Here is a 21213-nt window from a genome sequence, read left to right as displayed (position 1 = left end):
GGTTGGACTAGATGACCCTGGGAGATCCCTCTCAACTCTGATTCTATCCATTTATTCTGAATTAAGTGATCATGCATTGCTAATGTAATCTTCTGTGGTCACTGAACCCTCCTCTCTAAGAGATTCTTCCTTATCTTTTAAAGAGTTTCAGCACTAAACTGTTCTTAGGATGCACCCCCACCTCCGCCACCCTTAGTACACAAGACACATTATGTCTTATCATTTAAAAGCATTTCTTTCTGTCTGGTCTTTAGTTCCTATTCAGAATATGTAATCGTGCTCCATCTTGATGATGATGATCTTTTAAATATCTGAAAACTGCCAAAATGTGTCCCCTCTGCTCAGTTTATCTTTTTTCCTGTACTAAATATACTTGGGGTTTTTTGCCCTGGTATCCTTTGTTTTGCTTTCTCTTCACAGTTGTTTGCTAAATCTTTCACAATTTGGCAGCATCCTTCCCTGAATTGTAGCAACTTCAGAGTGGCACAGTTTACTCACAGTCTGCTTGAAGTTATCAGTTTACTCTGTTTACGTTGAGATGCTTGATGGTATAACAGAAACTGGGACAGGTAGTAAGAACAACAACATCATAGATCGGACCCAAAGTTTCTGTCAACAGTAGGGATTGGCCAGGGTGCTTGTTATTTCTCATTTGTATGATAATTCCTCACAATTAAAAGTAGTTTGAACAGTCAAGGGTGGTTTTACTCCTAGGTTACAGTCCTACTATGCACAATTATCCTTGAGCTTATTCCTGAGTAAACATCCTAAGAGTGGGCTATAAGTTTCTTGATTTCTTGTTTGGCAGCAGGTTAAGACCAGATTTAATCAAGGCAGATGATACAGAACAAGTTAGCTTGTAATGCTAATTTTATGTAAATATGCTGAAATAAGGTAAAGTAAACTATTGCCTCTATTAGTCAACTGTTGTGTGAGAGAAGATGAAAGATTGCTCTAATAACTCTTGTACTTTCTTTTGATGCTTGTTACACAAAGTGGCTGCATTTTATGGATGTTACCTCTGGGTACTAATCCCTACTTGCTTGCAGTGGCGAGGGGCAAAGGTGTGGAGAGGGCTGGAAAAGAGAGAGGGTGAATCAGTTCCTGCATTGGTCAGTGAGACTTCTGAGATCTTAACATTCTGCACTTCTGATGGCTTGTGTTGTTGTTTTTAAAGGAGTGTATGCAGGTGTTCAAAACACTTGTTTATAAGCTCTGAAAACACAGGTGGTTCAGTGGGAGGAATGAGGGGAGTGATAGCAGAGACAAATTCTGGACCCATCCCATCCCATTCTGCCTACTGGGGTGGACAGGAAACAGGATCAAACCAAATAAATCCAAAGATAATGGTGTGGAGCCAAAATATTACTATTTTATTTTTCCCAGTAATTTATATACTGCTTCTTAAGCATTGTCCAATGAGGTTTTCTTAGTGGGGCACAGCAAGAGAGAGAATCAGGTAGATTTCCATTGTAGTGCTGCAAGCAACTAAATGCATAAAACTAATGACTTTATGCAAGAAAGCTTGTGCCTGCGAGCACCCCAAGATGGTGTTTAATTAAAGCATTGTATTAGTAATTGACTAATCTTGAAACTGTTGCACACTCTGCTAATACTTACAGGTGCTTTGACTGTCATCACTGGGTTATTCCATGCATGATGCAGCAAATGAGTGTTACTTCATAGAAATGTGACATGGAAAAGATAATCTGTGGGATGTTACTACTGTTTTAGAATCCCTGCCGTTCAAATTCTAGTTAGAGGTAGGTAGCCGTGTTGGTCTGCCTTAATCGAACAAACAAACAAACAAACCAAATTCCTTCCAGTAGCACCTTAGAGACCAACTAAGTTTGTTATTGGTGTGAGCTTTCGTGTGCATGCACACGTCTTCAAATTCTGACAGCTTCCCCTGCTCCCTGCATGTAGCAACTAGGCCACTGAATTCCTAATGGATGGATGAAGACTGACTGAATTAAAACCCTCCCTTAAGGAAACATCAGGTGATTTCCTAACTCACCTACAAGTAGTAGTATGAAGCAATCTTAATTAGAAGTGTGTCTTACAAAATCCTATTGTTAGCGATAGTGCCATGAAAGATACATAACTGTTGTTGCTATTAACAACTAGGGACCTGAGGTTAAGAAAGAGAATTTTGCTGGAAGCCACAAAATGAGTCCTTAGGAGAGGCAGGGCTTTAACTGAACCTTCCCAGAGCAAATTCCAGTGCTTCAAGTGCAATGTGAGCAAGGCATGTATTTAGGTTTGTTTTCATTCCTACAGGATATGTGAACAGACCTACCGTATTTTTTGCTCTATAAGTCTCACTTTTTCTCTCCTAAAAAGTAAGGGGAAATGTGTGTGTGTCTTATGGAGCAAATGCAGGCTGCGCAGCTATCCCAGAAGCCAGGAACAGCAAGAGGGATCGCTGCTTTTGCTGCGCAGTGATCCCTCTTGCTGTTCTGGCTTCTGGGATTCAGAATATTTTTTTTTCTTATTTTCCTCCTCCAAAAAGTCTTCTGGTCCGGTGTGTCTTATAGAGCGAAAAATACGGTAATACATTCATTCTGCGGAGAGAGAAGATGATGGAGGTGGTTTATGAGCATTATGAGGCTCTGACCTTTTCTTCCTGTTTGAATTTACTGACAAAGGTTTCATTCTGACACTTATTAAATCTACTAAAGTCTAGCAACTATGATAAATACCAGAATCACAGTGCTCTGCACACTTGACATAAAAAACTGCCGAGAGCCAAACCTTGTGGATTTGCATACTGTATAGCCTTTATTCTTCATGGCTTATGTACAGTGATAACTACTGGAAGAAAAGGAACATTTCAAATTATGAAGGCTTTCAATCAGTTGAAGAACTTTTGTTTGTATCATAGACATGACTTTTAAAATTACTTAATGTCACTACATGTTTAGAAATGCACATCTTCCCTTTGCACTTTTTTGCTGTAGAAAGTGATGTGCATTTAATAAAACATACTTGTTGTTTGAAGTGTGAATTGGTTCTGAGTAAAGGGGAAGCCTTTACTGCTAAGAACAGTCATTATCTAGACTGCTTACACTTGCTCTTAAAGATAATAATTTTGTAAGTCTTGCTTCTTCCTTTGCTGAAATGTCAAGCCAATAACTGAGAATTTGCAGGTGGGCAGGTGGGAATTTGCATAGTGAGACACTATTTCCATTTGCAAAAGAATAACAGGTATGTGATACGGAGTCCTCAGAATAGTTCTCATCCGCTTGCTTCCGGTGAGAATTTGGTGCAATAACCACTAAATCAAGTTTCAATCTTTCTCAAAGGATTTGAGGATAGCTTTTAGTCTCCAGTATCTAAAGAACGAGAACTGTTGTTCTTCTACTCTATACAACACAGTATAAGTAGCTGAGTAGGGACAGAATGTGGAGCTTACTGTCTGCTGAGTTCAACAGCATAACTGTGTGCCATTGTTTAACTCTGTTTGTTTGATCAGCTCTTCCGTAGATTTTGATTTATTTTTTTAAGTTTGCAATATTACCAATTCCAAAAGAGTGGCTGATTCTAGAACTTCTCCATTAAACATAGACTTAACGTCTGGAAGAGGAGTGAGATCACACCTAATAAGCTGGTATTAACTCAGTTGGTAGAGCATGAGACTCTTAATCCCAAAGTTGTGGGTTCAAGCCACACCTTGGGCAAAAAATTCCTGCATTGCAGGGGGTTGGACTAAATGACCCATGTGGTCTCTTCCAACTTCACAATTATCTGATATATGATTCTGTGACCTTTGTGTGTTCTACTGTGAAGGTCTGAAAAGCCATTCTGTGCATCTAGAGCAGTGATTCAAAAAAATTTTTGGGCCACTGCCTCCTTGGTTCCATAAACTGATTCCCAGTGCCCCCTACCCTACCATATTAAAAGCATTATTCAGAATAGCAGTTTGCACAACACACTAAGGAAGATAATAACACAATAAAATTCAAAAAGTAACAATTAATTGCATATTTATTAAAAATCCAGTTTGAGCTATTTAGTTTAATTAATTTAGCAGAATTCATGAATTTCCTTTTCAAAGTCTGATAATCATTTAACAAGAGTCTTAAGAGGTACCACATATAGTAACTACTTCACTGTTCAGTAACTCATCAGTGCAATGAATGGGCTTGATGAAGTGATACCAGTTTCGAAATGTCTGGTTTAAAGTCACTTAACAGGAGTCTTAAATCACTGTGCTTAGTAATCTGGAGTTGATTCCTTTGCTTGGTGACAAGTTGTATGGGCACACGAAAACCATGTTCCACCAAATATGATGTTGCAAATGTAACATTAAGTTTCTTAACTACAGTGGTACCTCAGGTTAAGTACTTAATTCGTTCCGGAGGTCTGTTCTTAACCTCAAACTGTTCTTAACCTGAAGCACCACTTTAGCTAATGGGGCCTCCTGCTGCCGCCGTGCCGCTGGAGCACGATTTCTGTTCTCATCCTGAAGCAAAGTCCTTAACCTGAAGCAATATTTCTGGGTTAGCGGAGTCTGTAACCTGAAGCGTATGTAACCCGAGGTACCACTGTACTGTCCATAGTGCAGAATAGCGATCCGAAATTTCCTTCCGTAACCAAAACTCTTTGTACAATTTCTTAAACTTTGACTTCAGCTCAGTGTCATTTTGTAGCTCGGCTAGTTCTTCCTCTACTACCCCAACTTCCTCAGTATCTGAAAATGGATTTATCACCCAATCTGGAATTACCACTAAAAGAAGATCCCCAAATCACTCAAACATATATGCAGTATATCCAGGTGGTAAAATAACCTTGCAGATCATCAATTCTTATCCCACCTTTCTCTTCTAGCTCAGACATATTTGGAAATTGGTGTCACTCGAGACAGCCTATACTGTGCTTGAATAGAGTTAACAAGAAATATTGACTCTGTATCTGTATCTGTTTCTCTTTGCCTTGCAAATAACAACTCTTGAGCCAGACTTTCATCTTTTGTAAAGCGCACATAAGCGAGAAGCAAATATTCATTGCCTGGCAGAATTGACTCATCCAGTAGTAATGTGAATTCTGTTGTCCTCAGTAAGCTGCACAATGTCTCTTCAACGTTCTCAGTCATTTCATCTATGCGTCTTTGCACTGAATTGTTGCTGAGAAGAATAATCTTAATTATATGGTGTGGTGACTTATGCAAAACAGTACTCGGAACCTCACTAACTGCTGGTAGGAGGAGTTCTTCACCAGTAGTATTTGGCTTTCCGGACTTAGCAATCAACAATACAATGTGAGGAAGGTGAGTGGTGCCCACACACTTTGGGAATCATCAATCCAAAATGTGCTCTTCATGTGACTGGAAACCCTGGGGCAATCCATTTCAGTTTGTTTAATCTGCTGCAGCCTTCTAGAAATTAACAAGATTGTCACGGTATGAGGTTCTTATAGGTAGAAGCAGTCCACTGTCTCCAGATTCATGGACAGTGTTAGAATCTCAGCTATATAAGCTAATCACCAAATGGCACCTTAAACCTAGGTTGTGGTCGCCAAACCAGAATGTCTAGGTGCCTTTTTCCCGATGAGATTTTAAAAATTATTTTATTCATATTATTTCTGTACCACTTTATACAGTGGTGCCTCGCAAGACGAAATTAATCCGTTCCGCGAGTCTCTTCGTCTAGCGGTTTTTTCGTCTTGCGAAGCAACCCTATTAGCGGATTAGCGCTATTAGCGGTTTAGCGGCTATTAAAGGCTTAGCGGCTTAGCGGTTTAGCTGCTAAAAGGCTATTAGCGGCTTAGCGGCTTAGAAAAAGGGGGGGGAGCGGAAAAAAATCTCAAGACTCGCAAGACATTTTCGTCTTGCGAAGCAAGCCCATAGGGAAATTCGTCTTGCGAAGCAAGCCCATAGGGAAATTCGTCCTGCGAAGCACATCGAAAAAAGGAAAACCCTTTCGTCTAGCGGGTTTTCCGTCTTGCGAGGCATTCGTCTTGCGGGGCACCACTGTATTTTAAAGGGGGTTTTAAAGGGGGGGAAATCTCAAAGTGGTTTAAAACATCAAATAAAACAATCCAGAATAAAACAAATAAAACAAATTCAAGCTTCAAGGGAAATTCTTCAGATCCTTCTCTAAGTGACATTTTGCTTTCCCCATATTTATTTACCTTCTTAATTTATATACCTGCCCCATAGCAGAAGTACTCAAGGAAGCCAGTGTGGTGTAGTGGTTTGAGTGCCAGGCTAGAACTTGAGAGATCAGAGTTCAAAGTCCCGCTCAGTCATGAAGCTCACCAGGTGACATTGGGCCAGTCACAGCCTCTTAACCTATCTCACAGGGTCATTGCAAGGATTAACTGAGGAGGGGAGTGAACCATGTACTCCTTGGGGGGGAAAGGTGGGATATAAATGCAATAAATAAGCTCTTCTGCTAACCTGCTTAGGAGAGCTGGAGAGGCCAGCCAGTTGGAGATGTCTGTCGCCAGCCTGGCATCCAGAAATCTCTACATGGTCATAATTGGACCTGCACCAGTCGCAAAACACGCCTGGTGCCTGGCTAATTTCTAACACTGTTCATGAAATGAGGCATTGGGCTTGAGTTGTAAGTACAGTGATGTACACAGACCTCTTCTTCAATCCTCAATCTGTACGTTGACTCCAACCATAGTAAACCTGCCCATGTTGTTGACTCCAACCATAGTAAACCTGTTCATGTTGTTGACTCCAACCCTAGTAAACCTGTTCATATTAAAGCCTCTGTGGCATTTTTGTGCCCTTCTCATTGTGTTGCAGTCTACTTGAAAGGGACATTAAGGTCACCTGTGTGTGTTTTCTCCCCTTTGCCTGCCCAGAGCAACTCCACTCTAGCTGAATTCTGCGTGAGTGTTCTGTTCAAATCCTTCAGAAACAGGGCAGTATAGAGGGAGCTCCAAGAAGAATTGAGCAGCAAAAATGGATCAGGTCCTGGTGACCACAGCAGGAAAGGGTCTGACTCACTTAAGAGGCTCTTACTTTAATTTGTGATGCAGCCATTTAATAGATTCAAATAGGTCACCTAATGTACTAATGGCTTCAGCCCTATTTCTAGGCATTTCCCGCTGTGATTCTCAGAAATGTGGTTTGTTTTGTTCCCACTTCACCATTTTATTTATCTGTCCTCTTTTAAAGAAAATTGGTTAAAATAGCATGCATGCATGTGTGTGTGTGTGTGTGTGTGTATGTATATATATATATATATATATATATATACACACACACACACTATATATATATATATATATATATATATGGGGGAATGGGCTGCTCCTCATCTCTGCTCCTACCCAATCTGATTCCTACTCAACCCCCATGTTTCCGCTACTCCCAGGTAGCTGGGACTAGTAGTGGGCATAAAGTCATGCCTGCAGTCTCCCTAGAGTTGCATGCATCTCACTGTAACAAGCCACTGTATTATCTGTATGCTGAACAGTATTGCTGGCACCTGCAGGCAGTTCTTGTCTACAGGCAACCATCTAAGTTGTTGTTGTTTTTTTTAATGAGATTTGAAAATAGTAATTGCAGAAGGAGCACTAGCTAAAAAGCAGTATTAGTGTTGGTGGGACTTGTCTGAACAGGGAATGGGAACCTGTGAACTTCCCAGCTTCCATCCGTCTCTGCATGTATGGCCAATGGTCACAAATTATGGCAGTTACTGTAGTGTTACAGTCCAGCAATATCCAGTTTCCCATTTCTGAGGTAGAAAAACAAATAGCAGTAGCTGGTTGATTCCATTAGCATTTATTAAATGAAGATGGTATTTGACTCTCATGCTGTTGTAATAGCACTTAACAGGGTAACTTGATTCTTCAGCTATGGTCGTTTTAGTTCTTGAAGTTCCAGTGATGTATGAAGATTGTTGTTAGGGTAATACCTCGTTATCTAGTTTTGGATTTGTGTTGTCGAGCTGTTGTTTGATTCCAGACCACAAAAGGGAAGGGTGGAACATAATCACCAATGTTTTCCAAGTTTTCCACCCAAGCCTAGGGTTTGCTTAGAATTTGTTGGTTTACCCTCCATTGTGATGGAAGATTAGGGGTTGTTACTTGCAATTATTCGTTCCAGATTCATCTAACATATAGACAAGTTCAGAGAAGGGTGGCTGTGAATTGAAAGTTTTTTTAAAAAAATTAATTTGTGACCAAAAGCTCTGGAAAGTACTGTTGCGTACATACCCTTGCCTTGCCTTTTAATGGTATGACATGGGCCAAAGTGGAGATGTACTGGACAATCTCACATACTGGCTTCAACATAGATCCACACTAGGCAACCATGGACAGCTTGGGTTGTGAAGCAGGCTTGTTTCAACAAATTGGCACCAGAGAAGGGAATGCATGAGATTGAGACTCATAGCAGCTTGTTCCTATGATTGATTGATTGATTGATTGATTGATTGATTGATTCTCTGCCGCTTTCTGTTCAAGTCCATCCCAAAGTGGCTCATAAAAAATAAGTATCAGCAGCAGCAATAAATTTAATAATAGAACACAGAACAAAACATCTCATCTCAATGAGATGAGACCATTATAAGCTGATTCTACAAAGTCATATAATTAAGAATTAACAATAAAATGATTATAAGCGTTGCTTACATTATATGCAAATGCAGGCATGGGCAGTTTATATATTTAGACTAATGAAGAAGGGTCTTTCTTCATTCAGCTGGTAACATTCAAAGTCCAGACTGCTAGAAGGCGCTTGAGATTGATTGCTTCTTGATAAAGAGTGCATTTTATAGTTATGCATTGTAAATGATCATCATTGTGCCTCATGGAGCAGGCTGCCATCATGCTTTTTTTAAAATGTGAAGGAGGAGTTCCAGTCCTCTGTATGGTGCAATGCAGTCAAACTGGGATCCCCATTAAATGATCCAAGATAGTACCAAGGAAGGTTGGAGGTCTCTAAACAGAAGTCATGGAATGAATTACTTGTGAAGGTAGACTGGGGGAAGTACAGTGGTGCCTCGCAAGACGAAATTAATCCGTTCTGCGAGTCTCTTCGTCTTGCGGTTTTTTCGTCTTGCGAAGCACGGCTATTAGCGGATTAGCGGCTATTAGCGGATTAGCGGCTATTAACGGCTTAGCGGCTTTAAGAAAAAGGAAACAAACTCGCAAGAACTCGCAAGACGTTCCGTCTTGCGAAGCAAGCCCATAGGGAAATTCGTCTTGCGGAACGACTCAAAAAACGCAAAACCCTTTTGTCTAGCGAGTTTTTCGTCTTGCGAGGCATTCGTCTTGCGGGGCGCCACTGTAATCCTCATCTCTTAGCTGGGAGCTGAAGCCTTGAATGGCTTCCTTGTTGTTACTTTGGGACTGTTGCTGGAACTGAAACCAGGCATCTAAAATTCCAGAGGAACAAAATAAGCAGTACCAAAGAAGAGAGAGAAATGGGACTGGGGGAGAAAAATATCCCTCAAGAGGTGCAAGGAGAACAGTTTGTTACATTTCAGATATGAAACTCTTGTTCAAGAGCAACTTCTTTATATATTGCACACTGGTGCTTATGAACACACTTAAATGCTCTTCTAGCATGTAGATTCTTTTACCCCACAGACTAGGGTCAAACCTTTTGTTCCATCATTAATGTCTGAATGTGTCTGGGATGAATATTGCAAGGCTGGTGAAGGGTGGCTGCAATCTAGAGCTTATAATTTTTGGGTACTCAAAAGTAATAGAACGGTAATCAGGACTGAGTATAGCCTGTTCCTTTATCAGTTGTTCCAAGAAATGCCAAAGCTTGGATAAATCATAAAAATTAAGCCAGTTTTTTCCTCCCCCCACAAAAAATGGTGTGTGTCTGTGTAATTTGTTCTTTTGCATGCATAATTTAGCACCTCATCCTTTCTGTAAGAAACATAGTGTGCCAAAACTATTGCTATTCCTCCCTAGAATATCAGTTAAGAGGTGGCAACTGTCCTAAGGCCACCCTGTACATTATAAGTGGGCATTATAGGCCTGGAACTCCCCAGGCCAAAATCAGTTTTCTTCTTGCCACCATTCATTGGCTCTTGGGTGCTAGATCTGGGAAGAGGTGCAGGAAGAACAGAAGACAAGGAAAGCTGCTCCGCTGGTTGCTGTAATCGCTTATCTCCCCTTGGGCTTCTCAGATTTTTAACATGCATGCATTCTTTCAAGCATACTTTTCCAGAACTGCAAACTGGTTTTGTTTTTGTTATTCTAGCAGTTCTGCTGAATTGTACAGTGCAATGCTGAAGGCTACAATGCAGCAGGAGCCACATTAACAAATGCCTTGTACACCTTTTAGTTGACAACACACATTGTTGACAGCCTGCTAGTTTTCTGAATCCTCTCATGGAGTGTGAAAGCCACTATCATGTGCAAATTTACTGAGAAGGCATCATTTCATCAGGCTTTCCGTTTCTCCTGCCACAAATGGAAAGTCTTCTGAACACTACTAAGAAATGAAAGAACTTTCTTTGGGTTTCTGTTGCAGCCCTACATTGGTGCCTGTGTAGAGGCTTGCTTGCTTGATAATTTATTTATTATTTGAACTTTTTAGTCACTTGTTACACTCTAGGCAGGGGGATTATGGGTTCAGAATCTTATTACTCTCTCAGTGAAATGTGCATGTAAATAGGCACTTATTTTGGATAAGTAACAGGTGCCTGTTTTAGTTGAGTCAAGAATGGAAAATTCTAGTTGAGCTGCTGAGTATCTGTACTGGGGGGTGGGGGGGTCTGTTCTGCTGAGTTCCTGTGCTCAGTGTGGAAGCCAGGCCTGATTCCCCCTTGCCCACCTCAAAACTAGTTAAGTACATAACTGGTTAAGTACAAAATGGCCTCTTTCTCTAACTGGAAAAGTGTGAAGATTTAAATGCAGTTGGCTTCTTTCAGTGGTACTTGGCAAGAGAACTGTTTCAGCAAGATGGTCGCAAGTGGGTAACTGGGAATGCTTTTTTGAGCAGAGCCCTTCTTAAGGACAAAAGCAAATGAGACTGAGAAATATTAAGTGCTGGATTAACTTGCCAGCAGAGCGACAAATAATTACTCTATTTTTCACAAGTCTTACAGGAGAGCTCCAAGCAGGCCTGTCTCAGGCAGAGCTAGGAGAAAAGGTGCTTTCATGATTATCAGAAGGAAGACAAGCACCAATTTAAGCCTCTCTCCTGGAAAAATCTTTGAGGTAGCTGTTTCCCATTTGATCTATTTTTATATTCCCCTTGGAGTGCACAGTACAGTTCTTGAGTCATATCGATTAAGTTATTACACATTTTATCTGGATTTGTGCTTTTTTGCTGTGCTCATGTTTAAATATAGATTTGTGACCCCCACCCCTTTTAAACTTTTTTTTTGGGGGGGGTCCTTATGTTTATAAATGCCAAAGAGTCACAATGTGAATATGTATAAAAATTGGACTTGTTCAAAAATAGAAATAAAAGCAGGAAGTGTGATATTCTGACTAAATCCAGTGACTTCACCATGAAGGCATAGTTAGGCCATTTTGCATAGTGCCTGTACTTGATTCTGATATTGCAGAATAAATCTGAAGCTTAGTTTGTGCACCAAGTAGGCATGTGAAATGATTTTATACTGATTCACTCCCCTCAGGGCCGGCAGCTCACCAGACTTGCTGCCCAGGTAGCCTGGTAATTATTACCTAACGGTGGGCAGGCTAGGAGGAGGTGGAGGGAGAAATTTTTGTACTTGTAAAACAGCTTCAAGGTCACAGACGTCCAGTGACTTGAGGCTGGATGCATTAGCAGCAACAAACTGCGCTTTATATGTCAAGGCCAAACCATGAATTTTAGAAGTGATCTTTCCTCACCGGTTTTCCTAGTAGAGCAACCTGCTCGCTCTCCCAACTGGTGGTGAATGAAGGTTTCTTGGACTGAGATGCTTGACTGGCCTCTTTATAGTATTGGTTACTAGATGTTTATAGCAAGAGCTGTTACTGCGTGTCAAGGCTGGCACTGTTGTAAGAGGGTTTTTTTTCCTGACATAAGGAAAGCAAGTGTTTGTTAAGATGCAGCAGGCAGGCCAAACTGGCCTGTTCCTCTGTGATGATTCACTGTGAGACAAAATTTATTTTACTGGTCTCATACACCTTGAAGAGAAGAGAATTGGTGATCAAGGAAGTTTTCTTACATTTCTGTCTGGGGTAGTTTCTCTGTTTTTCTTAATTGGGGACGTTTATGTATGCACCTTGGATATCTGATACAGTGTTCAAGGTTTACCAGGGTGTTGCCCTGTGTCTGCAAATGTTTGTTATCTTGGGTTAAGGACTGTACTGAGTGTTTGTACTTGCAAGCTGATTTGTGGGGTCAACTTGCTCCTTTGTTGCTTGGCAACAAATGCTCTCTCTTGCTTTATAAGGTATGCTTTTTGTAGTTTTTGATTATATCAGCTACTAAAAGGCTCAGAGAAAGAGCATTCTTTCCCAAAGACATGCTTAACAGATCAGTCCCCAACCTTTCTTGAAAACATCCAAGGAAAGAGAATATGCTGCATAAGTGGCTGCATTTTGAATTTTAACTATAGTATCAATTTGCTTCCTTTTAGCTGAAAAAAGGCTTCTTTCATATGCTCCGTGATGTTATTCACACTGCAAGACTGTGGACAGTCTCCCCATGTCACATTCTGGAAACTCTATTCAATTGTGATTTAAAAGTAGAAGTTGGAGAAATGAGGCCTTCAGACTTTCTGAAATTTTGTCCCATTCCCATAATTGAAGCTAGATGTGATGCACAAAGTCTTTCATTTCCTCCACAACCCACAGTTGTCATCCCTGTCCTCTAGTTGGGATGCAAATAGCTGTGCTATATTAATAGTTTCAGATCTTTGGCACCAAATGTTGTGGACATCTGCAATTACAAGGTGTTTCCTGGTAGATTATGCAGGGTTAGTGGGTGATCCTCTGGCAGTGCTCTCTGCCAAAGCTGTTAGTGCATTATGAACTTCTGCATCATCAGTCCACCATGCATGTGCAATGACGCTGGTGTGATGGCACTGGGGCCTCTCGTGTGCCAGGCAATCCTTACAGCACAATCCTATGCATGTGCGCTTGGAACCGTTCAGTTGAGTTCAGTGGGGCTCACTTCCAGATAACGTATTTTTCGCTCCATAAGATGCATCTGACCATAAGATGCACCTAGTTTTTAGAGGAGGAAAACATGAAAAAAAATATTCTGGATTGAATGTGGTACTAAACTATTTAAAGCAGCAAAGCGGGCTGCTCCTGTCCACTTTGCTGCTTTAAAGTGAGCTGCGGAGGAGGGGCGGACGGACGGGAGCCATGGCTTCCCTTCCTTCCCTCCTCTGTGGCTCGCTTTAAAGCAGCAAAGCGGACAGCAGCCACTTACACGTCCCTCCTCCGTGCAGCATTCGTTTCATAAGACGCACAGACAATTTCCCTTACTTTTTAGGAGGAAAAAAGTGCGTCTTATGGAGCGAAAAATACGGTAAGTGTGCACAGATTGTAGCCTAAGCCCCTTTTTGTATCTCTGTCTTATGCTAGCACTTTCTCAGACTAGGAGTAGACCCAGGCTGCCTCTTGCCTTTTATTTCAGTCTACATACAGGTGCTTCTTGTTTCCCAGACATGGTTGCTTTTCAAAGATGCTATGTGAATTTTGCATTTTCAAAAGTTTGATTGGGTCTTCGTGGCTAAAAGACATAAGAGAAACAAATGTGTTTCATTTAGAGGAACTTGGTTTCTGTGTGGATTCAAGGCTTCTTTTCTACTGCAGTGAAAGGTTGGAAGACTGCCCAAACCTTCTTTCCCTGAGAAGGCCACTTTCTGTCACCACATTACAAGGTCAGGTCTCTATGGAGAGAGGGATCTCTTTGTTCACACTTGTCTTTACTTCTGAATGGCAGTCCCTGATTATGTCAGTGACACCTGCTGAGCTGATTTTGAATTACTTGCACTCCCCATCTCCAGTTTGGGCATGAAGACAGTTAGTTGACTTCCATAGCTACCTTTACTGTTATATAACATTTTGGATCAGGACAAGAATATGTCATATGGAATAGAACAGATTTGCAACGATATCCACTAGTGGAGAGTAGAAATTGCCTCTGGGAGGCTAGTTAAATCAGTTTTCGTATTACACATGCACATATCCCATAGGGCCATATATCTCTCTTGTCTCCCTTCTAACATCCATTCAGGGGTGGGGAATGTCTGGCTCTTCAGCTGTTACTGGACTCCAGCTCCTGTCACCCCTGACCATTTTCCACACTGGCTGGGACTGATGGGAATTGAGATCCAATAGTATCTGGAAGGCCACAATTTTCAACAGTCTGCCTGTAAAAGTCAGTGTGGTTCTTAGTTTCTGACTTGGTTCTGTTTAACGAATACACTCTGATTGGTTAGATTCCCATTGGCTTAACAACTGGCTTCTGGTGTCTGCTTCCTAGAACTTTGTTCCATGTCATTGTTGCCTGTTGAGATTCTATGCCACCTGAAAAAGCATTTGTTTTTCAACAAACAAGGAACAGATACTTATTTTGGGATGATTTTGGAACTTTCAGGCTAGTTATAAACATACTTACCAGTGAGTAAGTTCCAATGGGTGGTATACAGTGTTAGTCCTACTTGGAGCATACCCAGTTAAATGACTGGACATGGCTAACCTAGATCCTTGAATTTCAGTAGGTCTCTCCTGAGTAGAACTTAGTTTCTTCCAAATTCTGTTGGTTGTATCCAACTTCCTTCTGAGGAAGCATGTTTAGGATTGCATTGTGTATGCAATAACTGACTGAGCAGATAAAAACGTAGCTCTACACTTCTAGTCCAGCAATAATCACTTTCAGATGATTATAAGTCACTCTGGAGACATTCCGTTCCAGTATAACAATTCTGGTTTTGCAATATCTGAAAATGACCTTGGAGAAAGCAACTGTGCGTCTCAGCTTCCCTGATTAGCTATGTGGACGGTGTCCATGCCATTATTGCTATGTTGCTATGTTATGTTCTATGAAAACTGTTTGTTGTAGCAAGTTAGCTAGTGCCTTTGGTGGGGATGGCATTATTTATTACATATTTTTCCATTGTGGAACTCAAAAGCTGTGCACATGAGGTTCTGAAGAGGTCTCCCATCCAGCCACTGACCAGACCCAGACCTGCTTAGCTCCAGCAAGGTGGCTGCATCAGGTGCCCTCAGACCATGCCTTGGGACATGTCTAGAGCAGGTGATATCTAAAACTGATCGTACAGGAATGGGAGCATTTCCAGTATGCCTTTCATACTCCAAAAGGTCCAGTTTGACTAGTTCTCTGTTCTGTTCTGCTTAGCATGTTGCCTGATGCAATAAGCACTGCAATGCTAGCTGCCAGGTGTGGGTATGATAGCAACCTTCCCTTCTTTCTCATAAAGCAGGTGTGGAATGGAAACTGCCAGATAGCAGAGCTGGGCTAATTGAGATTGGAGTTGAGGCTAAACTTGGTTAATAGAAGAATAGAGAAGCTCTTTAATTATAGCAGCATGATTGACACAAACAGTTTTCCATTGCCACACATTGTTCAAACAAGGACTTAACTGTGGCTTAGAAAAAAGCTACAAATTGCATGTAGCTGTCTCTGTGACTGCTTTTCTTGATGCATCTTTGAGATGAGCCCATAGCTGGAGGTCAGGGATGAGAATTGGTCATTTTTCTTTTTCTTTTTTTAAAGAATATTTATTCCAATTTTAAAGTTACAAAAAATATAGAAAAAACAAACCACACACATCTTACAAAAAAACAGACAATAAAAAAGAAATAAGAAAAAACAAAAAATCACAGTAAAAAATAACAAAAATCAAATTAGACCTTTACAACCTTTTTCCCTTTTACTTATTTCCATGACTTCCTCTCACCTCCCTGCTTTGTATTCTAGTTTAAATCGTATCTCCAGCAAATCCTTCTAACCTTCTTTTCTTTTACTTATTTTAACATTCGAAAGTATTTAATTCTCCTCTGTCCTCATTTTACACTTCATATTTACTTATTCCATTGTACCATGTCAGCCAATACAGCCTGATATTCTTTTCCAACCTTTTTCTAACATTCTTTTATATTACAGTGTTTCTGAAGATATATTTTAAATTTTCTCCAGTCTTCTTCCATCAACCCTTCTTCCTGATCTCGGATTCTGCTGGTCATCTCAGCCAGTTCCATATAGTCCATCACTTTCATCTGCCATTCTTCTCGGGTAGGCAATTCTTGTGTCTTCCAATATTTCCCAATGAGTATTCTTGCCGCTGCTGTCGCATACATAAAAAAATTCCTATCTTCCCTTCGCACCAATTGGCCGACCATGCCCAGGAGGAAGGCCTCTGGTTTCTTCACAAAAGTGTATTTCAGTACCTTTTTTAGTTCATTATATATCATTTCCCAGAAGGCCTTGATCTTTGGGCACGTCCACCAAAGGTGGAAAAAGGTACCTTCATTTTCTTTACATTTCCAACATTTATTATCGGGCAAATGATAAATTTTGGCTAGCTTGACTGGGGTTAAGTACCACCTGTAAATCATTTTCATTATATTTTCTCTTAATGCATTGCAAGCCGTAAACTTCATACCTGTGATCCATAACCGTTCCCAGTCAGCAAACATAATATTATGCCCAACATCTTGTGCCCATTTAATCATAGCAGACTTAACCGTTTCATCCTGTGTATTCCATTTCGACAGCAGGTTATACATTCTTGACAAATTTTTAGTTTTAGGCTCTAGCAATTCCATTTCCAGTTTGGATTTTTCCTCCTGGAAACCAATCTTTTTATCTAGGTTAAAAACCTCCCTTATTTGGTAATAATGAAGCCAATCTCGGACTTTAGTTTTTAATTTGTCAAAACTCTGCAGTTTTAGTTTATCTCCAACTTGTTCTAAAATTTCACAATATTTTGGCCAATTTGTCTCCATATTAGTTTTTTTCAATGCCTTTGCCTCCATTGGTGACAGCCACCTTGGTGTTTTACTTTCCAACAAATCCTTATATCTCACCCAAACATTAAACAATGCTTTCCTGACAATATGATTCTTAAAGGCCTTATGCGCTTTAACTTTGTCATACCATAAATATGCATGCCATCCAAACACGTTATCAAAGCCTTCTAGATCCAAAATGTCCACGTTTTCAAGAAGTAGCCAATCTTTCAGCCAGCAAAAAGCGGCTGATTCATAGTAAAGTTTAAGATCTGGCAGGGCAAATCCCCCTCTTTCCTTCGCATCTGTTAATATCTTAAATTTTATTCTAGGCTTTTTGCCCTGCCAGATAAATTTGGAAATATCTCTTTGCCACCTCTTGAAACAGTCCATTTTATCCACAATTTGCAATGTTTGAAACAAAAACAACATTCTAGGCAATACATTCATCTTTATCGCAGCAATTCGGCCCAACAATGATAACTTCAATTTTGACCATGTTTCTAAATCCTTCTTCACTTCTGACCAACATTTTTCATAATTATATTTAAACAAATTCACATTTTTAGCAGTCATATTCACCCCTAGATATTTCACTTTGTTAACTATTGTTAATCCTGTCTCTTTCTGAAACCTCTCTTTCTCAATCTCTGTAAGGTTTTTCTCTAATACCTTAGTTTTCGTCTTGTTTAATTTAAAACCTGCTACTTGACCAAATTCTTGGATTAATTGTAATACTCTTTTTGTGATGGCTTCTGGCTCCTGTAATGTCAAAACTAAATCATCAGCGAAAGCTTTCAATTTGTACTGTTTAGCTCCGAGTTGTATACCTTTAACCAATTGGTCTTTTCTAATCCTATTGAGCAAAACCTCCAGGACCGATATAAAAAGCAATGGGGAGATTGGGCAACCCTGTCTTGTTCCTTTCTCTATCTTAAATTCTTCTGTAACTACATTGTTCACAATAAGCTTAGCTTTTTGTTCCGAGTAAATTGCACCTATACCATTTTCAAAACTTTGGCCTACCCCCATCCCCTGCAAGTTTTTCTTCATAAAACTCCAAGAAATATTGTCAAACGCTTTCTCTGCATCTACAAATATTAAAACAGCTTTGGTATTGATGTTAACTTGCAGTTTTTCTAAAATATTAATAATATTCCTAGTATTATCTGACAGGTGTCTCCCAGGGAGAAGAGAATTGGTCATTTTTCTACTCCAGGCCCCCTCCTACATCTGTTCCCTCTCTCCTCTTCCCAGCCATAAGGTTGCAAGTATGTGTTTACCCGTGTTTTGAACCCTGAGGAAAGGAAACGGATGAGGAGTGAATTTCAGAGGGGGAAGTGGCCAGTGGGGAAAGGGTTAAGCACCCCACCCATTGCTTCCTCGTTAGGAATGCCTCCCTCCCTGCTTTACCAGAAACATTTTGTGTGCAATGGGCAGTTTGTCTCTTGCATAGAAGATAGTTTGAAAGAGGATTGCTCATGGGAATTTCTCTGACATGTACAATTAGTATCACAAGGGCTTGCTATGATTTTGGTTGTAACTTGCATTGTCTCTTCAAGAATAGTAAGAGACATATGTGACGTAGTTAAAAATAAAGGGCAAGGGTGAAGGGCGGATTAGTTTTGGGGAGTCACCTTCTTTGCTTTTCCATCCTGCATCTGATCCATGCTACCTTACAGTACGGTCCTGAAGTCGAGAGGGCCAATCTGTTGCCAGAAAGTCCCATGTTGAGGGCACTTCTTAATATATAGGATGCCCGGGGTTGGGTGTCATGGACCTCATCTTGCAAAGGGAGAGTGCCACGTTTTGGGATTCACGTTTGGAGCAGGGGCATACTTTGCAGACCATGGGGGAAGACAACAGAATCTGAAGCAGGTCCTGTGAGCTCATATAGTGTCAAAAACCCAAGAAGAGTTTTAGCTTCTTGTCAGGAAAGAAGCATTAGTCATGAAACGAAATGAAATTATTATTTTTACAAGCCTGAAACGCACTTAAAGGATTGTATTTCTCAGCAGACATTCTAATCAGTAGCAAATACCAAAGTAGTTGATTAAATGACAATTCCTGTGGCGTATTATTAGATGCACAATATAGATGAGATGAATAAACAGTAGATAATTGTATCCAAAGTCAAATTACCTAGCCGCAAGGTCGACATAGATAGTTGATCCTAATATGCATTTGCTTGTGTTAAATTTCGGCACTCCCCACACACCCCCTCCATTACCAGATGCTCCCCCCCCAACTGTTCACTGGCCTAGTCTTCTCACCCAGTGCTGATAGGAATTGTCCAAAGTGATTTGCTTTTTCACACTGTCGCTCTAGCCCCTTGGCTGCCCTGAGCCTCTTGTCTTCATAACACCAATATTGTGATTCACACGCACATAGTCCACTGACCTGGGGCATGAAACAGACCACCCACAGCTTATCCAAATAGTGAAGTCTCTCCAGCTGTGTATGCCTTCTGTGTTGCTCATTTTCAGCTCTTGCCCGCTGCCCAGGCTTGCCCCTCCTGAAGTGTTATGGCATTGTCCTGCTCAGAACATGGAGCTCATAACCAGCGTTCTAAAATAGTCTGCCATACCCACCGCCACTTCGATTCAGCAATAAAACGCAGGTGGAAGCACTGGGACACACACAAACACCACACTCAAACATAGACCTGTGAAGCCCAGACCTGTACAGTGGTACCTCTGGTTGCGAACGGGATCCGTTCCGGAGACCTGTTTGCAACATGAAAAGAGCGCAACTCACAGCGGCGCGTCTGTGTATGCGTGGGTTGCGATTCTCCGCTTCTGTGCATGCGCATGACGTCATTTTGCGCGTCTGTGCATGCGCGAGCGGCAAAACCCAGAAGTAACCCTTTCTGGTACTTCCGGGTCGCCTCGGGACGTAACCTGAAAGAACGTAACATGAAGCAGACGTAAAATGAGGTATGACTGTACCTAGAAACTCAGCACAAAAAGAAGTGTGGATGAGCCCTGACAGACTTGCTGTTATGATTCTGTTCATTTTAAAGATACAGCATGGACTGTGTGCGCAAAGGGGCTGCAGAATAGGAGAGATGAGGAGGCACGGAAATTTGGGGGGGTGTCCTGTGCGCAAGGGAAAATTGAGAAATTGAGGAGAAGGAAGAGAAGGGAGTAAAAGCAGTGGAGGTGGAAAGGGGGCTTGCAAAACAAAAGAAAAAGGAAGGAGGAGGCGGCACGGGAAAAGGGTTTGAAGATGAAAGCAGGGACATGAAAGGATCTGAAGAATAGGAGGGAATGTTGGGTTCATAATTGAGCAAAGGATGAAATGGATGCTTAGTAATTTCAATGTGTGGGAAGAGGAAAATACATGAATTTACCATGCAAGTGGGGTTGCACAAAGGAAAGGAGAGAGGAGGCATAGACATGGGGGTGAAGGTGAAAAGGGGTGCAAAACAAGGCTGTGGAATAGAAAAGTGGCTTTAGAAATGTGGCTGGGAAGGGGACAAGCAAGGTTAATAGTTGCATGGGATGGGAAGGGGAAGCTCCATAGAGTTAATGTGGCAGGAATGGTAGGGAGCTGGAGAGCAGAGCAAGCAGAGGCACAGCCCCTAATATATGCCTGGGTTTTTTGTTTTTTAAAAAACATGAATGGTTTCTGAGGCAGAACCATTTTATTTGTATTGTCTATGGTAATGTGGCCGGTGGCATATCCAGGGTCTTTCTGACTTGGTTGCTCCCTTGTGTACTTTTCACTGCCTTTTCTTAGTCAGTGCTCTAGTTTGGCAGCTGGATTCCTCCAAAGAATTTTCACTTTGTCACAGCTGGTAGTTTTATAGCCTTGTTTTCTTCCCTGCTCATTGTCACAACTCTTTTAAACAAGTATTACCAGTTACTCTTTTTAATTCGACCTGTCCAGTTACAGTGTTTATGTTCATTTATGTGGTTTTGGGCTGGGTACGTGGAGCATTCAAAGCACCTTGAGTGTCTAATTTAAAAAGACTTAGCACTCGCTATTAACATGTGACACTAATTCAGAGGCATCGGTTTCAGGCGTCTTGGATTTAGTACCCCAGATGAACTATGTACACACACACACACACACAGAAAGGGAGAGAGAGAGAGAGAGAGAGAGAGAGAGAGAGATTGTCAGAAAGAAAGGATACCATATCTCATTCCCATCCATTAATTCAATTTTGGGTTTAGATTTTGAGTGAATCATCAGGTTTATCAGCATTACAGCTCATGAGATCTGATTTAAACTGGTGTGCAGTTGCTAAGACAGGAAGCGCTTTTGGTTAATCCGGGGGGAAACTTCTGCCACTTAGAATCATAGAATTGTAGAGTTGGAAGGGACCTCAAGAGTCATCTAGTC

At 41.0% G+C, this 21213-nt stretch overlaps 1 protein-coding gene across 1 annotated transcript in view; it reads left to right on the top strand.

Annotated features, from left to right (window-relative positions):
- Positions 1–21213, top strand: part of STXBP2 (syntaxin binding protein 2) — a 40707-nt gene that overhangs the window by 665 nt on the left and 18829 nt on the right. The window lies entirely within an intron of this gene.

The sequence above is a fragment of the Podarcis pityusensis genome (genome assembly GCF_964106645.2).
Source record: "Podarcis pityusensis genome assembly, chromosome: 2".
NCBI lineage: Eukaryota > Metazoa > Chordata > Lepidosauria > Squamata > Lacertidae > Podarcis > Podarcis pityusensis.
This window is presented reverse-complemented; position numbering and strand designations above follow the sequence as displayed.